This window comes from Saccopteryx bilineata, chromosome X, assembly GCF_036850765.1.
Source record: "Saccopteryx bilineata isolate mSacBil1 chromosome X, mSacBil1_pri_phased_curated, whole genome shotgun sequence".
Lineage (NCBI taxonomy): Eukaryota > Metazoa > Chordata > Mammalia > Chiroptera > Emballonuridae > Saccopteryx > Saccopteryx bilineata.
In genome coordinates, this window is record NC_089502.1 from 47,627,501 (window position 1) to 47,650,929 (window position 23,429).

A 23,429-nucleotide genomic window follows, 5' to 3' on the forward strand; every position below is an offset into this window, starting at 1 on the left:
CATACTACAAAACACTAATAAATAAATATTTACTGACATAAGAACATATATATGTCAAGGAAATAGAATATAGATACCAGAATAAAATGGTCATTTTTAAAAATTAATCGTAATAGGCTCTGGCCAATTGGCTCAGTGGTAGAGCGTCGGTGTGGCGTGCAGGAGTCCCGGGTTTGATTCTCGGCCAGGGCACACAGGAGAAGCGCCCATCTGCTTCTCCAACCCCCCTCCTTCCTCTCTGTCTCTCTCTTCCCCTCCCACAGCCGAGGCTCCATTGGAACAAAAGGATGGCCCAGGCGCTGGGGATGACTCCTTGGCCTCTGCCCCAGGCACTAGAGTGGCTCTGGTCGCGACAGAGCAATGCCCTGGATGGGCAGAGCATCGCCCCCTGGTGGGCGTGCCGGGTGGATCCCGGTGGGGTGCATGCGGGAGTCTGTCTGACTGTCTCTCCCCGTTTACAGCTTCAGAAAAAAAAAATTGATCATAATAAAAGCAGAAAATAAATATAATGTGGTAACGATGGTCTGTCTGATAATAGTGTTTGAATTGGAATATGCATGCAATTAAATGAAATGAAATCACTGTTTTTACTATCTACAAAAATAAACTCTAGTCTAAGGGGATTAAAGACTTAACTGTAAGATCTGAAAAGCCATATAATGTCAACTAGAGGAAAAATGCAATAAACTTCTGTATATGTCTCTTTGGTAGAGGAAACAAAAGGAAAAAAATAACAAACGGGATCCCATCAAAGTAAGAAGTTTTTTGCACAATGAAGAAAACCATGAATGAAGCAAATGAAAATACAAGCTACTAACTGGGAGAAGCTATTCACAAATGATGCATCTGCTAAGAGGTTATTTTCCAAATTATATAAGAATCTTATACAACTTAATACCAAAAAAAATCCAAATAACCTGTCTGAAAAATTTGTAGAGGACTTAAATAGATATTTTTCTAAATATGTTCAACGTCACAAATTATCAGGAAAATGTGAATTAAAACCACAATGAAATATTACCTCACACCTGTCAGAGTGGCTATCATCAAAAAATCAACAAACAAGTGCTGGTGAGGATGTGGAGAAAAAGGAACCTTTCCCTACTGTTGGTGAGATTATAAATTGTTGTAGATGCTATGGTGAAAAGTATGCAGATTTCCCCCCAAATTTAAAATATAGCTGCCATACTACCCAACAGTTTTCCACTTTTGGATATTTATCTGAAGACAACAAAACACTAATTTGAAAAAATAAATGTGACCCTAGGTTCATGGCAGCATTATCTACAATAGCAAAGATACGGAAACAACCTAGGTATTCATAAATAGACAAATAAATAAAAAAGATAAGGCACACATGTAATGGAATATTACTCAGTAATAAAAAAGAATTAAAATTTGCCATTTGAGACAACATGGGTAGACCTAGTGACTCTTATACTATGTGAAATAAGTCAGACAAAGAAAGACATTTACCGTACAATTTCCCTTATAAGTACAATCAAATTTATTTTTAAAGGAACAAAACAAAATGGAAACAGACCCATAGATAGAGAAGATGATGGTTGCCAAAGAGGAGGACGTGGCAAATAAATTCAAAAATTTACTTTAAGTAAGTTGTCTGACACCACACAGCTTATAAGTGGATGATGGAAGATTCAAATACAGGCTAATTTTACTTTACAGCATACAAAGAAATCAGTAGACTACTTCTGTATATAGAAAGGTGGTGACTTTGTACAATTCCTGGCATTTTCTCTTTGACAGAAGAATGTTTTTTAAATAGTGAATCTATTATTGTGGTGTGCCACCACATAGGTCTTCACTAAAAGTATGTTAAACTGTGTCTAGTATAGAGACATAATTTTACCAAGCATTTATGAAAACTATCAGAAATCTTAGAATGAATTAAAAATGTATGTATGTAAAGCGAGAGACAAAAAATTGTTAAATAAAAAAGCTGTGTATTTAAGAGGGTGCAACAGTAAAAAAAAATTTAAAAAAATGTTACATTTTACTTACCATCAAATAACATCAAGTCATTGGTGTAAGAAAAATCACTTATTTGGTGTAAATGTATTTGTTGGTCATTTAATTTTTACAGATGGTTATATTTCAGAGACAAGTGAGATAAGAAACTTTTGTAGACAGTCTTAAAAATTATTGTTAGAGATGAAATGTTTGTGTCCCCCCAAAACCCATATTTTGAAACTCTAACCTCAAATATGATCATATTTGGAGATGGATCTTTTGGAATGGAATTAGGGTTAGAGGACCTCACCAAGGGAGGGCCTTAGGAGAAGTGGCTTTATAAGAGGGATCTCTCCCTTTCTCCCTCTCTTTTTTTATCTCTCTTCTCTCTACTACCTAAACTCATGCATTGAGGAAAGGCTCTGTGAGTTGATGATGGAGAGGTGTTCACTGCAGGCAGGGAAGGAGCTCTTGCTGGGAATGGAATCAACCATTTGTTGAGACAATGACTACTTTATTATAAGGATTATTTATCTTAAAGTGTAAGATTATAAATTATTTCCACTTTATATATATATTTGTATGCTGGCACAAAATTTTCTGGTTGTGACAAATAAAAATCTGTTGAATTGAATGTTCTGACCAAATGTATATATTTATATTTTAAACTGTTAATGTATATTTATAACCAACCTACCAAAAGAAGCCTTAAAACTTATTATATCATGGCTCATTTACTTTAAAGATACTTGGAAAAACCGAAAAATGACCTTGTTAGTTTTACTCTCTAAGTCATCCTTTCAAGATCTTCTGTCATTACTTATTTTTCCCAATATAACAACACTTAATAGAAGTTATTTATATGTGTGTTTGTATAATAAAAATAAACTGGAATATCAGGTTTTCCTTGACAGCCCCACTCTAACATCAAAGCTTACATTAATATACCTAGAATGCTCCAAATATCAAATACATAAGTTTAAGCCATATTTAAGTTATTTTGGTCATGAAATCTTTGGGGGTTGATATAGTGAACTTTTTAATTTATTAAATTCAGATTTTACAATTCTGGCAGAAATGGATTTAGCAATTAGGGAATGTACTGCTTTCATGGGCTTGCCCTAGAAAAGAACTACTTATCATCACTACAGGTGCTGGTCAGTAGCTGGTCAAGAATCTCTGTCCTGTCCCCTAGTTCAACTATTTTCTGGTTTATTTTATACATGAATTCTAGTCTTCAAGTCTATTTCTACCAGAATTAGGGAAAAATTAATTTATTAATTATTTTACAACAAATGGTAACATTTATTTATGGACATTGCTGAAGGATTTGGCTCTCATGTAAAATCATTTTAAATTACACTAGTACCATGTTTAAGAAACTTCCTGTAAGGTCGGTGGATAATGGGGGATGGTCACGTGGGGAACCCAGACCTGCGAACTTTGGCTAGGACCACCCACAACCAAGCGCTCCAAAAGAAGCTTGCAGGAGCCCTTTGGAAAAAAGCGACCGTCTGCCAGGCAGTGAGACTTCCCTAGAGGGACCCTTTAAATATCTCCCATGCGGTTTAATCCTTGCGACTTCCCTGGCCTCCATCTGGCCTCCATCTTTCCTCGGGGCCAGGGAACCTCGCGGGTGGGATGCTCTGTACTCAATAAAGCCTTTTGTTATTCCACACTTGGTGGCTCTGGCCTCTTTCTTCCTTCTCGGTGGGGAAAAATACCTTACACTTCCTTAATAATTGCTATATTGATCTCTTAGGAACTGCAGCGAAGGATACTAGAAAATTGCTTTAACCTGGGTTTTAATTTGGCAATACCATTTTTTCAGAATGTACTGTGTGACTATGATATTTTGGTTTAATGGCTTGGAGCATCCTGTTAGCTTGATTTAAGGCCAAAAGCAAAATTTATTACAAATAATCCTTGAAAACACACACTTACCCAGGCTTGTAAATTCAGGTTTTTTAATGAGACCCTAGGTGTAGTATTTGGCTACAGCTCCCATTTTTTGGAATCCATTTTGAGAATGCACTGCTATTCCTTCTTATTAACAGCCTCTTGGATTTGCATTTTTAAAACAGATTATTGGTATTTTCCAAGTAATAATGAGACTAAGGGACACATTAATACACAGCTCCCTTTTACAGTTTAAAATATTTCTGACAATACTTTTAGTTTTAAGGTACTTTTAGCTAGAATACTTCTCAGGAAAATTAATCCAATATTCCAGTTGTAGACTGTCTTTGGCTGGCACAACATTTTTTGGCTGTGACAAATGGAAATCTTTTGAGCTGAATATTGTGACCAAGCTTTAAGTTGACATATTTCACAATTTCTGTTATCCTACTTCCTTGTAGTTAGGTTTAGCCATGCAGGAGTCTCTTCCTCTCAGCTTTTCATTAAGTTATACACTGATGAAACATTTTTAATTTCTTAAAGCATTTTTTCTTATTTCTTTCAGTGCTTTTTGTTCATTTAGTGAAATAGACACAGTAAGCAACCTCCCTTTCCACCATGATCTTTCTGTTGCTATGAAATGTAAGTGTTGAAATTAAATTTTGATTACTTTTAAAATCTACTGAAAGTTTAGTATTTAATAGAAAACATTTAATATATATTAACAGTAGTTCAAATATATAAAGACTGTACTTTTTTATATACATGTGACAAACTGAGAGACAGAAAGGGACAGAAAGACAGAAAGGAAGGGAGAGAGATGAGAAGCATCAACTTATCAATTTATTGTTGTGACACTTTAGTTGGTCATTGATTGCTTTCTCAGATGTGCCTTGACATGAGGCTCAGCTGAGCCAGTGACCCATTGTTCAAGACAACAACCTTGAGGTCATCTCTATGATACCACGTTCAAGCTGGTGCTCAAGGTAGTGAGGTTATGTTAAAGCCAGATGAACATGTGCTCAAGTCAAGGACCTCGGTGTTTCAAACCTGGGACCTCAACTCAGTGTCCCAGGTTGATGCTCTATCCACTGTGCCACCACCAGTCAAGTTGTACTTATTTTATTAATATATTATCTTTATTTTATCGTAAAAAGAAACAAAGCAATGTTTATAGGTATCTCCATATATTAACTATATTCTTTCTAAATTTCTTGTCTTTTATTTTCCCATACTGATCAGAATTAAATAAAAAATTCTCATATAAAATTATGAAGAAAGGGAGTGTGAGGAAAAATGGCTTCACATGCTTTTTAATTAATCTGCACTCATTCCTCTACTCCTTTAACCAACATTTATTTGAGGGTTGAGTCTCATGATAGAACCCGTTACTTATAGGGTAATACAAATTCAAATATTTGAAACACGATGCATCTTCTTTTTTCCTTCTTGCTATTTCCCCAGAGAGATGTTGACTGGGAAGTGACAGGCCCTGGAGAAAAAAGAACTGTGTGTTGGCTTAAGTACAGAATGTAGAAATGATTTATTTCAAAATATAGATATAAACAAATATAATTTAGTTGATTTGAACATTTAATTTAATCAGAATACAACATGATTTGTTTAACAGCTGTTAAAAATAAGTTACAAAATAACATTCCAGCTTGCATAATCTTAAGGAAGTGTTCCTAAATTAGTGTTTAGTCACTTTCTATCACAAAGCAATTATTTTTTATTTTTTTTGTCAGAAGTTCTATCTTACCAATGTTTACTTGTCCAAGTTCAATCCAAAGTTCTTTAAAAATATTTGACATGGAGGCACTGAAATTCCCTTGCAGGCTGGAGGCAATATCTATTCCACACTCCAGTGTTTCATAACCTGTTCAGTAGAATAATAAAAGGTTTCCAGCACTGACACTGAACAACCATGTATACTAAAGGGTCAAGTGCATTCAGGCTAATAAAAGAGTATTGACAGCTATACAAATCCATCTCCAATTTTATAATATAACTAGTCAAAAATTAGTCTAGATACAAGAAGTTTTAAACAACGTTTTTTCCCTCTTCTTTTCCAAGTGAGAGGAGGGGAAATACAGAGACAGACTCCACATGCATCACAACTGGGATCCACCCAGCAACCCCGTCTGGGGCTCATGCTCTGCCCATCAGTGAGTATGCTCACAATGGAGCTATTTTTGTGCTTGAGACACAGGCTCCACAGAGCCATATCAGCACCTACAGCCTGCATGCTCAAGTCAATCAAGCTATGGCTGTGGGAGGAGAAGAGAAAGAGAGAGTGAGAGAGAAGGGAAAGGGAGATGTGTGGAGAAGTAGATGGTCACTTCCCTTGTGTGCCCTGATTGGGAATTGAACCTGGGACAGCCACAAGCTGCTGATGCTCTACCACTGAGCCAACTGTCCAGGGCCAGTTTTGTACAACTTTAAACTCTATTTTGCATTTCCTTTGGGGGACTGTGATTGTTTCTTAAATCTCATGAAAACTTTTATGTTTACATTGCAATTTACTACTACCTATCTCAGGGGTCGGGAAACTTTTTGGCTGAGAGAGCCATGAACGCTACATATTTTAATTCCGTGAGAGCCATACAATGACCTGTGTACGCCACGCATTATCCAATAAAAATTTGGTGTTGTCCCAGAGGACAGCTGTGATTGGCTCCAGCCACCTGCAACCATGAACATGAGCAGTAGGAAATGAATGGATTGTAATACATGAAAATGTTTTATATTTTTAATGTTATTATTTTTTTATTAAAGATTTGTCTGCAAGCCAGATGCAGCCATCAAAAGAGCCACATCTGGCTCGTGAGTCATAGGTTCCTGACCCCTGACCTAACTATTAAAAATTCAGGATTGCTATCTTCAAACCCTACATTTCTAGGGTAAGAGTCCTCAACTACACATGCTGATGGAGGGCTTGCAAATTCATATACTCTGAGACATAGTATAAGAAAATGAAGTGAATGAATTAAAGATCTGAACTAATCGGAACTAATTTTCAACATCACATAAATGCAGGAGTTGCCACAATATACAAGAGAATAAAAACCGAAAAGCCAGTTATTTGAATAACAGAACATTTTATTTTTATTTTTTTAATTTTATTTATTCATTTTAGAGAGGAGAGAGAAAGGGAGAGAGAGAGAGACAGAGAGAGAAGGTGGGGAGGAGCTGGAAGCATCAACTCCCATATGTGCCTTGACCAGGCAAGCCCAGGGTTTTGAACCGGCAACCTCAGCATTTCCAGGTCAACACTTTATCTACTGTGCCACCACAGGTCAGGCGAACATTTTATTTTTTAATGTTTGTGAGTATATACATTATAAGTTGACCTTCAAGTTCTTATCTGATATCTGAATCAATTGTTCAATAGCTCTCTTTCCAAATTACTATGCATTTTTTAGTTTAGAAATAATAAAATTCACTTTTTGTGTATAAATACCTATGAGTTTTAATAACTGCACAGTCATTTGTGATCATTATCATGACCAAGAGGTAGACTAGTTCTATTATGTCTCAGAACATTCCTTTCCAAAAAGTAGAAACCAAACAAATATCCTTAAATAGGTTTGTGGTTATACCACACAAATTTAAGATTTATATTAAATTGTTTATTTTCTCACCAGCCCCATCATATCACTTGCTACCTTCACAATTATACTTACTTCCATATAAAATTCTAGCCCTACATCAATTCAACCATCTGTCTACTCTGCTCTTGTATCTGGATTGCAGAGTGTAGGCGTGCCTAGGAGATATCGCTGGTTTCCTTCCAGAGCACCGCGGCAAAGCAAATAACATCTTATTGCTGGTGGAATGTCTTCCTTCAATTTTTTAAAATAACACAACATTTGTGATGTGTGATAAAATGAAGTGTGTCTGTAATTATGAAGAGAAATTCTACAAATGCATAAACTGCTGATACTACAGTTTAAAGCTTTCCATTTTAACAGCTAATTTTCTCTTAACATTCTTTCCATTTCTACTTTTGCTCTCATATTTGGGCTGTGGTTCTGCCTCACTTGGGACCTGCAATAGACTGTAAACTGATGTTTTCTCTTCAGTTTTTCCCATGACACCCAATGTACCTCATTTTTCCTTACCCCACCCCATTCCACTTTATTTTAACTACGAGAAAAACTTTTATAAAACACAAAGCCACTGCTTATCTTTCAATATCTCCTCAGAATCTAGGAAGTAACAGAGTTTGAGCTACTTAGCATGGTCCACCAGATTCTTCACTAATAACTGCAATCTTTTTTCTTTCTTTTAGCGAGAAAGAAAGAGACAGACAGAGAGAGACAGATATACAAAAAGGGATAGAGATGAGAGGTATCAATTCATAGTTGTGGCACTTTATTGTTCATTGATTGCTTCTCATATGTGCCTTGATGGGAGCAGGGGGCTTCAGCCAAGCCAGTGACTCTTTGTTCAAGCCAGTGACTTTTGAACTCAAGCCAGTGACCATGGTGTCATGTTTATGATTCCCTCCTCAAGCCAGGGACCTTGGGGTTTCAAAACTGGGTCCTCAGTGTCTCAGGCTGATGCTTTATCCATTGCGCCACCTCCTGGTCAGGCTAATACCTGCTATGATTTTTCACATCTTGTTCACGAGCATTCAGTACTGTACTGCAATAATAATATATCGCTTGAAGTTTCCTGACAGCACCTTAAAACTCCTGGTCTTTGTTCATGTCGTTCTCTTTGACCAGAATTAACTCCAACTTTCTTAGGTAACACCTATTTTTCCTCCAAAACTTAACTGTGGCTTCCTGTAGCCATCTTACTTCTCCTGTCTTAATTGAATCCATGTTTTGTGTATCCCAGAACACCTTTACATTCACAATCATTGTTTCTACAGCTATAAATAGTGATTTGGGGTTTATTTATCTATGTATCTCAAAAAACTATTTTTTTGTTGCGAGAACAATATCTTTTATTTCTATGTTGTTTTGTATTTACCAAAGTATTCAAATTGTACTTGTTGACTACATGTTCATATTGCACAATTTTAAACCAAATAATAAAGTTAAACAAGTACTCAAGAGCTATTTAAGAAAATCAATATTGCACATTTGAGTGTATAATTCTTCCGGACTACATTTAAAAGAGGAGTTACATACTAGTAAGACCAGAACTTAAAAATAAGTCAAATTTACTTGAAAGTTTTAATTAACTTTTTCCTGATTACCATAGAATTTTTAAATGCTTAAGTTCAAAACATAATAAATGAGATTTATTTGGCATTTAAAATTAAATGATTATTTAGTAATTCAATTTTCTTGAATTTGCCAATCATTTCTGGCAGGAAGACAGGCTCCGCATGTTAAAAATCACCTACTTGAAAAATCTGATAAATGTGACAATTTAGAATGATTTAAAATAAGACCTAATAATTTCTGAAAATCTAATAAATATTCTTTTCCTTTCCATGATTTAGAGATTTACATTTATTTTATTTTGAAGTCCTATTAATTATGATTTATTAAATAAAATGAGTATTTTGCTTTGCACTCTAATTTTTCGTGTTTCGGCACATATAGTAAATAACATTTTTATCATATGTGTATGTAGTAAAGATAGTCTTCAACATTCCCATTTTACTGAATTACAATACTAATACAATAATGTGAACTTTCAAAGTCCTCTTAAAATTTGATCAAGCCATGGGTTTTACATGGTTCTTCCATTATAAATAACTGTGTCTATAAATATATTTGTTAGTTCTTGAGGCTTACTTTAATTTTCTTTCTTTTTTTTTTCTTTTGCATGAAATACTTAATGCAACATTCAACTTTCCAGAGTTCTCCTTTCAGGGTACACTAATAATCAAGCTTGTATCTATAATCAACTTTTAATTTTCTGCTAGCAGATTTTTTGCATTATAGCTCATCTTTAACAAATCTTGCTTTAGCTTCTTAGAGACACTATCAGGTCTACTGCTTATTCTTTTTTTGTTGTGGTTTTGTGTTTGTTTTTTTTTCTCTGAACATGTAGGCCACATTCCAGAAGATACTGGAAGACGAGAAGTTATGTTATCCCTTGCTATTCTCAGTCCACATAATCTTAAGCTTAACAAGTACAAATGTTTAAGAATTACAACATTTAATTACCTTCACCTGGTCCCAAGCTAAATGTAATCAATCTAGGATATATTATTTAAAGACAGAACAGAATTTAAAGAAGTATTTTTCATAAAAGAGTTCCACACATCAGTTGAAGATATTGTGTTTTTCTACAGTATTACATGAGGTATAGGCAAATTTGAGGACAGTAAAGAAATAAAGGTGAACACTTGATGGCTCATTCTTAATTTGAGTTTTATAGCAAATCTGATATATTTTATTTTGTGTTAAACCAATATTGACCTTACCATCAAAGGGAATATTGACTAATTCACTTGCAAGATGATCTGGGTAAGTTGGATGACTGACAACATTTCACCAAGGCTCTTTCAGTCACATTCTGAAGTTGCATAGTGCTACTCCAGAAATATTATTTCCTTTTTATTAGAACAAATTCAGTTTTCACTGTCTCCTGGATTAGCACACATTTAGTACCATCCAAAATGTCTATGGAGGCATTTGATTCGTACCAAAAGTTCTCAGAAATTTGGTCCTTGATACTTGGTTCTGTCTAAAATGCCCATGGAGACGTTTGGTCCATGCCACCCCATCTACCTAACCCCATGTGCCTTGACCAGCTAGGCTATCAAGGAAGAAGAATTACCTACTTGAGAGTTTTTTGACAATTATTGGCAATGCAGCTTCTATATATAATTGGATCAATGAAACATTATACTTTTTATTTGTGTGTGTGTGTGTGTGTGTGTGTGTTTTAATGTATTAATCCTGTAAACCAAAATTATAAGTAAGCATTGTGGACTATACTTACCCAGCACATACAGACCCAGTACTCAAGCTGGCAGGCTTGCACTCAAACTTGATGAACCTGTGCTCAAGCTGGAGACCTTGGGGTTTTGAACCTGGGACCTCAGCATCCTAGGTCCATGCTCTATCCACTGTGCCACTACCAATCAACCATGCCTTCCCTCCCTCCCTCCCTCCCTCCCTCCCTCCCTCCCTCCCTCCCTCCCTTCCTTCCTTCCTTCCTTCCTTCCTTCCTTCCTTCCTTCCTTCCTTCCTTCCTTCCTTTTTCTTTATTTTTTTTGGACAGAGAGAGATAGAAAGAGAGACAGATAGGGACAGACAGACAGGAAGGGAGAAAGATGAGAAGCATCAATTCTTCGTTGCAGCTCCTTAGTCTGCTTAGTTGTTCATTGATTGCTTTCCCATATGTGCCTTGACCTAGGGGCTACAGCAGACCAAGTGACCCCTTGCTCAAGCCAACTACCTTGGGCTCAAGCTGGGGAGCCTTGCTCAAACCAGATGAGGCCATGCCCAAGTTGGCAACCTTGAGGTTTCGAACCTGGGTCTTCTGCGTCCCTGTTTAGTGCTCTATCCACTGAGCCACTGCCTGGTCAGGCTCTACTCTTTCTTTGATTTTGATTTTGGTTTATAATTTTTTTTGAGATTTGCTATTTATCAAATATTAAACAGTTTGATTATTATGTACCTTGACATGGGCTTATTTGTTTCTTTCTGCTTAATGTTTGTTGAGTCTTTTAAATCTGTATTTATTTATTTTTTAACAAATAAGGAAAAAAATATTCACCCTTATATTTTTAAGTATTTATTTTCCCCCATATTCTCTCTTCTTTACTTTTTGATAATCTAATTACATGCATTTTCTTTTATTTAATTACCTTCCCAGTCTTAATGATACTAAAATAAGAGTCCTAAAACATCTCATGACAATTTTGAGAGGTATTGCCAAAGTTAATTCAAGTACTAAAATATCTCTCTTTTTAAAATTTACATGTATTTTAGGCTGATATTATCTAACAGGTCTCTCTGGGCATGTTTGTTTTATTGATTGATTGATTGATTGTTGTTTATGTTGAGCAACTAATTATCTGTATTCAAGTTCCCTTCCTCCATTCCTTATTATTCCTATCAACTTAAGCTTATTTAGTGTGTGTATATATACATATATGTGTATACACATATATACACACACACATATATATACATATATATATATTTGTTTTATTCCAAATATATATATATATATTTGTTTTAACCATTCTAGAATTGCCATTTAGTGTTTTTTTAATAATTTCCATCACTGCTGATATTTCCTAACTTTTAGTTCATTGTAGGTATATTTTCTTTTATTCTGATAATGATAATTAAAATAACTGCTTTTAAAATGTTTTCCTGTTCTTTTCAGCATTAACATCTGGTCCATCTCAGATTAGCCTCAATTGCTTTTTCCTTCCTTTTGAGAATATTTTCTTTTTTCTTGGATAGTTGTTGAACAATTTTGGATTCTGGACATTATATATGTGTGGGCATTAGCAATTTTATCTTCTTCCAATTAATGTTTCTTTTGTTTGGCAGGCAATTTCTTCATTAAATTGAAATCGTAGTCTCTGTTTCTTAGGTGGAAGATCAAATCACAGTTCAAATGTTTTGTTTTATTTTTCTTCAGCTGAGCTTTTGAGAGTCTGCAACACACATGCATAGTTCATGTGTTAGGCTCTTTCCCTTCCAGAATTCCACCGCTAGCTGCTGAATTCAGTTTCAGGGTATAAGGACTAGAATGACTGGATTTTAAACAGGTGCCCTGTAGTCCCTATTTACATGTCATCTCTGCCTGGCTTCAGAAAAAATTAAAAAGTGAGAACTCACCTTGGCCAGTTTGCTCAGTGGTAGATTATTAAGCCAGTGTGTGGATGTCTCAGGTTCCATTCCTGGGCAGGGCACAGAAGAGAAGTGACCATCTGCTTCTCTACCCCTCCCCATGCTTTTTCTCCCTTCTCCTCCCGCAGCCGTGGCTGGATTGTTTGAACACATATGTGCTACCCCTGCCCCCCCCACACACACACTCCACACTGAGGATGGCTTCATGGACCTCCACCTCAAGAGTTAAAAATAGCTCAGTTGTGAACATGGCCCCAGATGTGCAGAGCATGGGCCCAGATGGGGTTTCTGGGTGGATTCCACTAAGGACGCATGCTGGGGTCTGCTTCTCTATCTCCTGTCCTCTCACATGGAAAAGAAAAAAAAATACAATAAAAACTCATTCCATATAATTTTTCTTTACAAAGCAGAGATACTCAAACAGATTTGTCCTACTTTTATTCACATTTTTGTACCTTTTGGTAACATTTTGCTTAAATGTTCAGAGTTTATAGTTGCTATCTCAAGGAGAATCAGTCTCATGAGGTCTTAATGAACAATTATTCAAAGTCAAATGGCCCATTTTAATGTAACAGTGCAGACATCTTTCTTATTGATAATAATCCTCCCCCTACAATGTCACCTTGGTATAACTCTTCATGACCTTATGACATTTATTGACCTACTTGTAAATTCAGTAAGTGATAGCTGTGAGGCAACAGATTTCAATTTGATATATATTGCACTTATATAAAAATAAATATTTTACAACAATATAAAACATTCTCCTGATATAGCATAAGATACCTAAAATATTAAGTTTATCTATATTTTTATGCAAAAATATTTATTGAGTGTCTATTATAAGGCAGACCCTCTGATTATAATGTTCAAATAGAAGCTAACCTAAAATGTGGAAGAGCTGTATAGAAATGTAAACATCAAGTATAAGATCTGACTAGGCACCAGATAATCTGAAGGTAATCTTAAACATGTGTAAATCAAAGAAAAAGCAGCCTAAAACCCCACAGCACCCTATGATTTATGATTCATTATAATAAATGTTTATTAAACATTGAAATGCTGGTCCTTTACAACATTTTTAAAAATCTTCCTCATTTATAAAATTTATAGTTTCTTGAAATACAGTGATAATAAGAGTGCTTTATATTGGAAGTGGTAGTTGCTGAATCTGACAAGTTAATGTGAGATTGATCTGATAAATTAATTCCTGTGACTTTGATCTAAACCAAAATAAAATGTCTGCTTAATGGTAGAAAATGTATGGTGATGATGTAATGTCCCTTGCTAAAATAACATGTGGAAATGCCTTTAAAATATTAAAACACATTTTAATGCAACATAATTTGTAGGAAAAACTACTTTAAACAGGAAAAGTTTTGATATGTAAATATATCAGCTTGTGTTATTTGTTAATAAGGAATTTTGTCTGCACATAATTGAGAATGCAGAACCACAATGTTTTCTGTTTCAAATGGCAAAATCAATATCATAAAAAAGTCAATGTAGATTTCATTGTTAAAAAATATGATCAAGTTAGCAGGTCAACAATTAGCTTCTTTAAATATAAGTTAATATAGCCTGACCTGTGGTGGCGCAGTGGATAAAGCCTCGACCTGTAATGCTGAGGTTGCGAGTTTGAAACCCTGCACTTGTCTGGTCAAGGCACATATGGGAGTTGATGCTTCCTGCTCCTCCCTCCTTTCTCTCTCTCTCACTCCCTCTCCTCTCTAAAATAAATAAAAAATTTACAGAAAAATAAATAAATATAAGCTAATATACATAAAATATATAAAAATAATAACACATTTAAAATATTTTGTTACAATCTTGTGTTTCTCATACACATTCAAACTAAAGTGAGGGGTATGAAGTAAAACATAAACATCTATTTTCCATATTCTAAGATCCACTTCCTAGAGAAAACAATTGCTAATAATTTTTGTGTGTAACTTTATGGAATTTTTTTACTTAAAAATCAAATATATTGCAAAATTTTATTCCACTTATTCTGCAATTAGCTACCATTAATACAGTGAAACTTATTCAACATATTTTAATATTACCTTATTTCTTTTCATTGTGGCAAAGTATTTATTTTAAAATATTTGGTTATATCTAATTTTGTCTTGCTAAACATGTTTAGTGAATATCTTTGTAAATTAATTTTTGCATATCAATGCACTTCTGTACAAATACTACAAAAGTATGAACATATTAAAGATTCTCAATAGTGTTAATATAAAAAAAAAACTTCCAAACCTGTAAGAATTTTTATGAATTTATTTGAGCCAAACTGTCAACAGTTTTCGGGAAGCAATGTCTCAATGACTTGAGAAAGTGCTCTGGGAAATGGTATTTTCACCATTTATTATATACATTAGAGTCAAAAGGGGCAGACATAAGGGAGTTACATGTAATTGATTGGTGATAGACTAGGGAGGCAGGAGAAAACAAAGCAGGGAAACTTCTGAGATTGGACAAAAGTGAAAATGTATGTTGCTGAAACTTTTACATAGGCAGGAACAGGACAGGTCACAGTTAATGGTTCACATAACAGTAACAATGAGGGGCCTCTTGGCTTCTGCTCTGGTGGGATGTCTGGCCTGATGCAGAAAGATGATCTTTACATTTCAAAGGTATGTTATCAGGTGCATTATCTTAGATGCAAAAGACAGCAGACCCTTGAGTAAAAGCAAGCATTCACCTTTGTGTAGAGAAAGTTTTTCCCTAGGACAGGACTACCCACCATAAACCGCATTTAGTTAGAAAGGTTGGATTTAGACCATCCTTTGTTACCTTACCTTCCTGAGTTCACAGGGCCATTGTATAAGCTTTTCCTGAGCCTGTTAGGTCCAGTTCATTGCCACATATTGATTTCCTAAAAAAAAAAAAAAATCTAGTTGTTCTCTCAGAAATGCTATCAATTTACTTCCCCAAAATCAATGCATGGAAAGGATATATACTCTTAGCCTTTTCACAATGTAAGTTATTATACACTTATTTAAAATTTCCCAATTTATAAGTAAACATTGATATTTCATTTTTATTTTACTTTGCGTGTTTTGAGCATTAGAGAGAGAGAGCATTTATGTATTTTTTATCCTTATTGAGCATTTGTTTTTCTTATGTGAGTTACTTGTTCATATATTTCCCCTTTTCCAAACTGTTGGGCAGATTTAATATATATATATATAATGCTCACTTTGTTAAAGATGGCACTGCCCATGGGGAAGCCCGTCACCCAGGTGATATTAGTTGCCCTTCTTCTTGGAATAGGCATGATTATATTAATGTGTTTTGGGGGCGTGCTGTGGGCAGGCAGGATCCTTGTATCCTGGGGCTTGGTTTTAGGACTAAGCCTTTCCCATCCTTTTTGATGTGGGGTGGACTTTGTATCAGACACTTCCCTATTTTGTATATTGGATTAAAGGTTTGGATTTCTACACCATAAAGAGGGGCAAACCAGGAGTTTATTCTCTTGGTTCCTGAGATTAGCATTAGAGAGCAGAGAGCAGAGCAAGGCCACTTGGAGGAGAGGAGAGGCAGCCAAGATGGCGGAGTGTTGAAGAAGAAGCCAGTTTGTGCAGAGAGGAGGAGATGGGGAACAGAGGCGAATAAGGCTGGAGAGATAGAAACCTTTGATTCTAGGAAACTTGGATAAGTCAGTAGCTTTGTGAGCACTGAATGAGTGGGTTTTGGAGTCCAGTGTGTGTTTTTACTTGCCCACCGGGTGCAAGCTAGGATTAAAGCTAATGGCCCACCAGTTCTGGGCTCCATTGTTTCATTACCATCTGTCTGAATCCAATGCAAACCTGTTTGGGCCAGGCAGCTGTGATGGTGGCTGTGTATACTGGCCTTACACAAACCATTGCTTTACTTTATAAATTCTAAATGCTCTGCATAGGCTATGTATAATAGTCATGTGCCTGTTATTTATAGATTTTTTTTTCTGTGTTTTGGTTTAATGTTTTTATATTTACATTTGCTGTTCATAAATTTAAACTTTTATAGTTATCCAATTTATTAATCTTTCTATGTTTTTATTGATTTTAATTTATTGTGTTAACATAGATTCTAGTGTTACCCTGAATGCCTCCCTCCTCCCCCGTATTCCCCTCAACATCTCCCTTGCTCCCCTCCCCATAGTGCCCTCCCCTCTTTCCTTCAGGTTTATCCCATCCTATCATCCCCTTTCCCTCTGTCCTCCCTTCCTCTGGTCTCTTTGATCTCTCCTCTGCCTCTATTCCATTCCTCAGTTCACATTGTTCATTGGATTCCTCAAATGACTGAGGTCATATGATATTTTTCTTTTTCTGCCTGGCTTATTTCACTTAACATAATAGTTTCCAGGTCCATTCATGTTGTCGCAAAAGGTAAGATTTCCTTCTTTTTCATGGCTGCATAGGATTCTATTGTGTATATGTACCACTGATTTTTAATCCACTCATCCTCTGACAGACACTCAGGCTGTTTCCAGATCTTCGCTATTATGAACAATGCTGCCATAAACATGGGGGTGCATTTCTCTTTTTGAATCATTGATATGGTATTCTTGGGATATATTCCTAGAAATGGAATGGCTGGGTCAAAATCTATGTTTTTTATATCTTTGTAATCTTTTAAATTTGTTTAGCTGGGATAACATATTATATTAGTTATATTTCAGGTGTACAAAATAGTGATTCTACATTTTTATATCTGACAATGTAATCATGGTGAAAACTTACCCATCCTCCCACCTCCTCCCCCTGCTTAACTATCCCTTTGGTCTCTGTTACTTTTATGAGTCCATTTTTGTTTTATTGATTGATTGATTGATTCCACATGTAATTAAAACCATATGGTATTTATCCTTGTCTGATGTATTTCACTTAACATATACCCTCTAAGTCAATCCATGCTATCACAAATGGAAAGATTTCATTATTTATTATTGCAGTTTAATATTCTATTGCATACACAGATATACAGAAAGATAGATATATAGATATATACATATGATGTTTTCTATATCCATTCACCCATTGATGATACCTAGGTTCCTTCTATCTGTTGGCTATTGTATCAATCTTTTTAAAAAAGCTTCTGAGTGTTGTATTATGCTGAAAATGATCTTGCTCACTTCAATATAATGAAAACAAAATCTATCATATATTCTGTTACTGCTTTTATAATTTCAGTTTTACGTTGATATGCTCAATCTATATATTTATACATTTCATTTTATTTGTTGTCTGTAGGTGCAGTAAGTAGAAAGACTTCCCCTAAGATATTTATACTCTGATCCTTGAGGATCTATGATTATATTAGGTTACAAGGCAAAGTATACTTTATGGATATAATTAAATTTACAAACCTTAAGCTAGGGTGATTATCCATATTATTTGATAGACTCAATTCACTGGATAATCCATATCTTTTAGTGATTACTTAAAAGAAATAGCCTTCTCCAGATAGATTAAGAATTATGTTCCAGAAAAGAAAACTATAGAGATTCCAAGGAGAGGGATTTGGTGTACTGTTACTGACTGTGATATGTACAAGCACACATTAAAGGATTGAAAAGAGGGTTCTAGGAGCTATTGAGGGCCCTGGGTTCAGTGGTGAGATTCAGCCAGTTCACACTGGTTTGGTAGAACCAATACCGTTTTTGTTGAGTTTGGTGAACCAGTTGTTAAATGGCACTTAGAAACAGGTTTCTCTCTAAGGTGAGTGCCTGGGCAGCCACCCAATGTAGAAATCACAAATTGACACTCCTCACTCTTTTTTAATCTTCATTTGTGCAACAACATATTCTAAGCTCTCATAGTAATGTTCATTCCCTTCATAGGTGAAAAACATTTAACGGAATTGTGCTTGTAATATTTATTTACTCATTTCATAAGACTCAATATACCTTTGATGAAATACTACATTTTAATTTCTTTGTGTTTGTTACTTCAGTGAAAAAAACCCCACATATAATCTAAAGAGAAAAAGTGCCAAACAATCAGGGAGTGAAAACTGCCATTGGAAATATCTTAAATAACAGTTTTATTGTTTTTTGTCAGATATTATTTAATATTTTTATTAATATTTTTAAATGTTTCTTATAACATAATCTAGTTTTGTGTACCTCTTCTATTGTTCTTAAGTATTAAATGCATGAAGTAATAAACTGCCTTTAAATATATTGATTTTTTATACTTTTTTTGTGCCAGAGACAGAGACAAAGAGAGGGACAAAGAGACAGGAAGAGAGAGAGTTGCAGCACCTTAGCTGTTTATTAATTGTTTTCTTATATGTGCCTTGTCCTGGGGGCTGAAGCCTAGTAAGTGACCCCTTGTTCAAGGCAGCTACCTTGGACTCAAACCAGTGGCCTTGGATTTCAAGCCAGCGACCTTTGGGCTCATGCCAGCAATCTTTGGGCTTAAGATAGCGACCTTTGGGCTCAAGCCACTGACCATGGGATTATGTCTGTGATCCCATACTCAAGCCAGTGACCCCATGCTCAAACTGGGTGAGCCCATGCTCAAGCCAGATGAGCCTGTGCTCAAGCTGGAAACCTCAAAGTTTCAAAACTGGGTCCTCTGTGTCCCAGTCCAATGCTCTATATATTGTGCCACCACCTGGCCAGGTTTTTTGTTGTTGTTGTTTGTTTGTTTGATTTTTATACTTAGAATGATCATTAGGGCAGAAAATTGGTTGCTAAATTATTTGAATTCCACCATTGACTGGATTGACTACCAGCTAGTGAGGAAAAGGTACATCAATTTTAAAGCTTCAAGGAACTAGATTCTTCCAAGCTCTTAACTGAGCTTGGAAGCAGATTATTTTCAGAGATCCCCAAGAAGTGTCTTGTAAGGTGGAGACCAGGCAACCCAACTACACCTGAAAAACTTCTGACATACATAAGTGCGAGATAACATTTATGTTGTTTTGAGTTACTGTATTTGTGGTAAATTTTTATGACAACAATAGAAAATTAATGTAGTATGCTTTAATTTTTTCTTCTCTATATAGTAAAAAATAATCCCACTGAATTAATTTGGGTTTCCCTTTTATTTTATTTTATTTATTTATTATTATTGTGTGTGTGTGTGTGTGTGTGTGTGTGTGTGTGTGACAGAGAGAGAGAGACAGATAGGGACAGACAGACAGGAAGGGAGAGAGATGAGAAGCATAAATTCTTCATTGCAGCACCTTAGTTGTTCATTGATTGCTTTCTGATATGTGCCTTGACTGGGGGGCTACAGCAGACCAATTGGCCCCTTGCCCAAGCTAGCAACCTTGGGCTCAAGTTGGTGAGCATTGCTCTAACCAGATAAGCCCATGCTCAAGCTGCCAACCTTGGGGTTTCGAACCTGGGTCCTCCATGTCCCAGTCTGACACTCTATCAACTATGTCACTGTGTCAGGCCCTTTTATTTTATTTTTGATGTATTACACATTTGATGGAAAAATAAACTTTATCACAAACAGTTTTGAAACAAGTTGTGACTGCTAAATATAGAACCTATATGCTGACTTCAATTATCAAACGATATTAAAGGAATTGCTACTGGAAAGTCATGTCAATATACTATTCGTCTATCTTTATCTTCTTTTGTTATCATTGTATATAAACCCTTCACACCTGGTCTCACAGATACTTAGCAGGCAAACCATGCTTCACCTCCAAAAACATGAAACAACAAATAGAAAAGCTAACGCCAGTTAGGAGCTGAGGTTTACAGTAAAACCAATCATCTTATTAAAAACTGCGGTGATGCTATATACATGAATTGGAAATTTTGTAACACTGAGGATAAAATATTTTGACAAACATTCTGAGGAAAATATAACTTATAGATACTTGGGAAATTATCACGTTATTTTTAGACCAAAAGAGTGAATGTAATTTATGTGGAAAGCTTATCCATAATAATTTTTTGTATAAAGTAGAATAATTTAAATAAAAATAATTTGTACTCAAGAAAAAAACAGTGATACAATTAATAAAGTGCTTATAATTTATGGGTTAAAAATCAGATCTTTGAATCTGAAGGGATATACGTTACGTTTCACTGAATAATTTTATTATTTTCTTTAAACTTAAATCATGGAGGCTTTAGTTAGTGCTTAAAGTGTCAACCTAAAATATATTGAGTAGAATAAGGAGTTTTGTGGAATAACAAGTAGAAATTGGTATTAAATAAATATGTGAAAACTGAGGCACTCTTCCATGAATTTTAAGTTATAAGTTAAAATTTTGATATAAGAATATGATTATACTTGTAGAATTCTAAATTGATGTTTATCTCATATACACTCTCCTTTTTAAAGCACAAGTGCTCTATTAGTTTAGGTACATGATACTTCAGAATGCCCAAGTACACTTTTGTTGAATAAATATTTATTATAAAAGAAAGCTTTAAAAACCATCTATTTAGTGTCATAAAAGCAGCAATGGTTACTTGAGTAGATTTGCCCTCTTTAACTGACTGTTTTTTATGAAAGTTATAAAGAAACATCGTATTTGTTTCTTTAATTATTTGATCAACAGTATCAGTGTAGTTTAAAGCATCTTGTTTCTGCCTTCACAATTGAGATGTAAGATTTTCCCTAATTTAGTTTTAAAGGAGTCATATTAACCTAATTTTAAGAGATCTCTCTCTCTCTCTTTCTCTTTTAGATTTTATTTATTCATTCTTAGAGGGGGAGAGAGAGAAGGGGGGAGGAGCAGGAAGCATCAACTCTCATATGTGCCTTGACCAGGCAAGCCCATGGTTTTAAACCAGCAACCTTAGTATTCCAGGTTGACGCTTTATCCACTGCGCCACCACAGGTCAGACAAGAGATCGCTTTTATTCAGATTTGAACAAAGTTTATTCCATTACTCGTTTTGTTTTTTTTTAAAAGAAGGTTTATCAAATATGTCAAACCTTTTTCTGCATTCTGGCTTCTGCTGAGGGGATGCCATTGGTTCTGGGAGATAAATTCCCAGCTTTCATACATGACAGCTAGTTTAATGCACAGTAAAACAACTACTGTGACTACTCATTTTGTTCCTAAGTATAACCATAAAAATGTTCTGTGACAGAATTATATCAGAGAAATATGTCATTTTATTGATAGATATTCCAGAGGGTATTAAAGAAATCTGTGCATCTATTTTTCACCTAAAATAAGTTTTAAGAAAACTTGCTTACTTTGTTTGCTCTGTATTGCTTTAGTCTCATAAATTCATATAGATGACTCAGAAATTTTTTATGCTTCAAAATTCACTTAATTTCTAAAACAAAGAAGAATACTTAGGCAAGCACTCAGAGATGACAGAATATTGTTAAAAACCTATTGTATCTTCAGACACTTCTGTAATTATGGAAATTATGTGTTACAAGATAACTAAATTACTGGAAGCATATAATAACCAACATGAAAATAGATATTTAAAACCATATTTTTCTATTAGTTTTATAAACAGAAGATCGAAGTTAACTTCGCCCATGCTAAACAGGTTTTTAAATATATTTTTGCATGAAATTATCTTTACTTAAAAAATGTTTTTTCAACAATTTCTTCCCTAATAGACTGCAAACATTTTACTATTTGTTGTAATTATGCCTCTGTAAAGCACTGAAGAATATTGCAATATGTAGCTGTTTCAAAAGCTTGAGGCTCATTCACCATATAATACATATGATTTAATTGAGATTGCATATTGAAAAGCAGAAGAAAATTATAATACCCATGTTATTAACACATGGAGAATTTAAAAATACATGAATTATGCTTTAAAAAGTTATATAAACTGAAATTTGAAGATTCCTATAATTGAACACCTTGGAACCACTTAAAATTACTGTGTAAAAGCCTAGGTTGCAATGTTTTATTATACTGGCGATTAATCTTGAATGATACCACAGTTACGGATATCCCTGACAGAAGAGCTATTTTAATGGATTCTACATTCTACTGGAAAACGCTTGTAGGTTAGTAATGTGCAGCTTAGTTTTCATGGTTTAGAAAGTATTACACTGTGGTTTCAACAAAATTAATCTTCACTTTCTCATGTGCATATCTCTGTTGTTTAGATTAAACTAACGAATTAGGTTTACATGCAGAGCTTAAAAATGTAATTAAGTATTTTCTATCTGTAGTGTCTCAGCAAAATGACACTGGCTGACTAGATGAATTTAGACTTTCGTTTGCTGTTACACTATTGTATGTCCACCCTTAATCCAAAATGACAGCCTGAACAGAAAGTGAGAAAAAAGGAAGCTTTGTCAGATTGTGCAGAAATCTTTTAATTCGTTAGACATTAAGGTTTCTTAATTTATATTTTGTAGTAAATTAGCAATTTATGCATTTCTATCTTTATATCATAAATAAAAATTAGAATTAAAGCAGACAGAAAAGAGGAAAGTCTAAGTATCAAGAGTAACATCTAACAATGTTAGAGTATTTTTGATAATTAAAATAAAACACATTGTTCTTAAAAAAATGTGTGAAACTTGCTATGCAGGACCTTGCTTTTAAGAATGTCTTATATCTATTCTGTATTCTCTCTTCATATTCTGGTAACTGAAAAAAATTCATTAACATACATATTAGCATTAAAGGACAGCTAACATAGTCATTAGTGCCATAGCTCAGGGGTTTGGAGAATTCAAGTATAGTATCAGACCATGGTGCCAAAAAGAGGAGTAGAACAAAAGGATTTCAGCAGCAATTCTAATTATTTGCCTGTCTCCTAAAAAGGTACATAAAATGGTCAAACTAACCTTTTCATCAAAACTAATCTGTCATG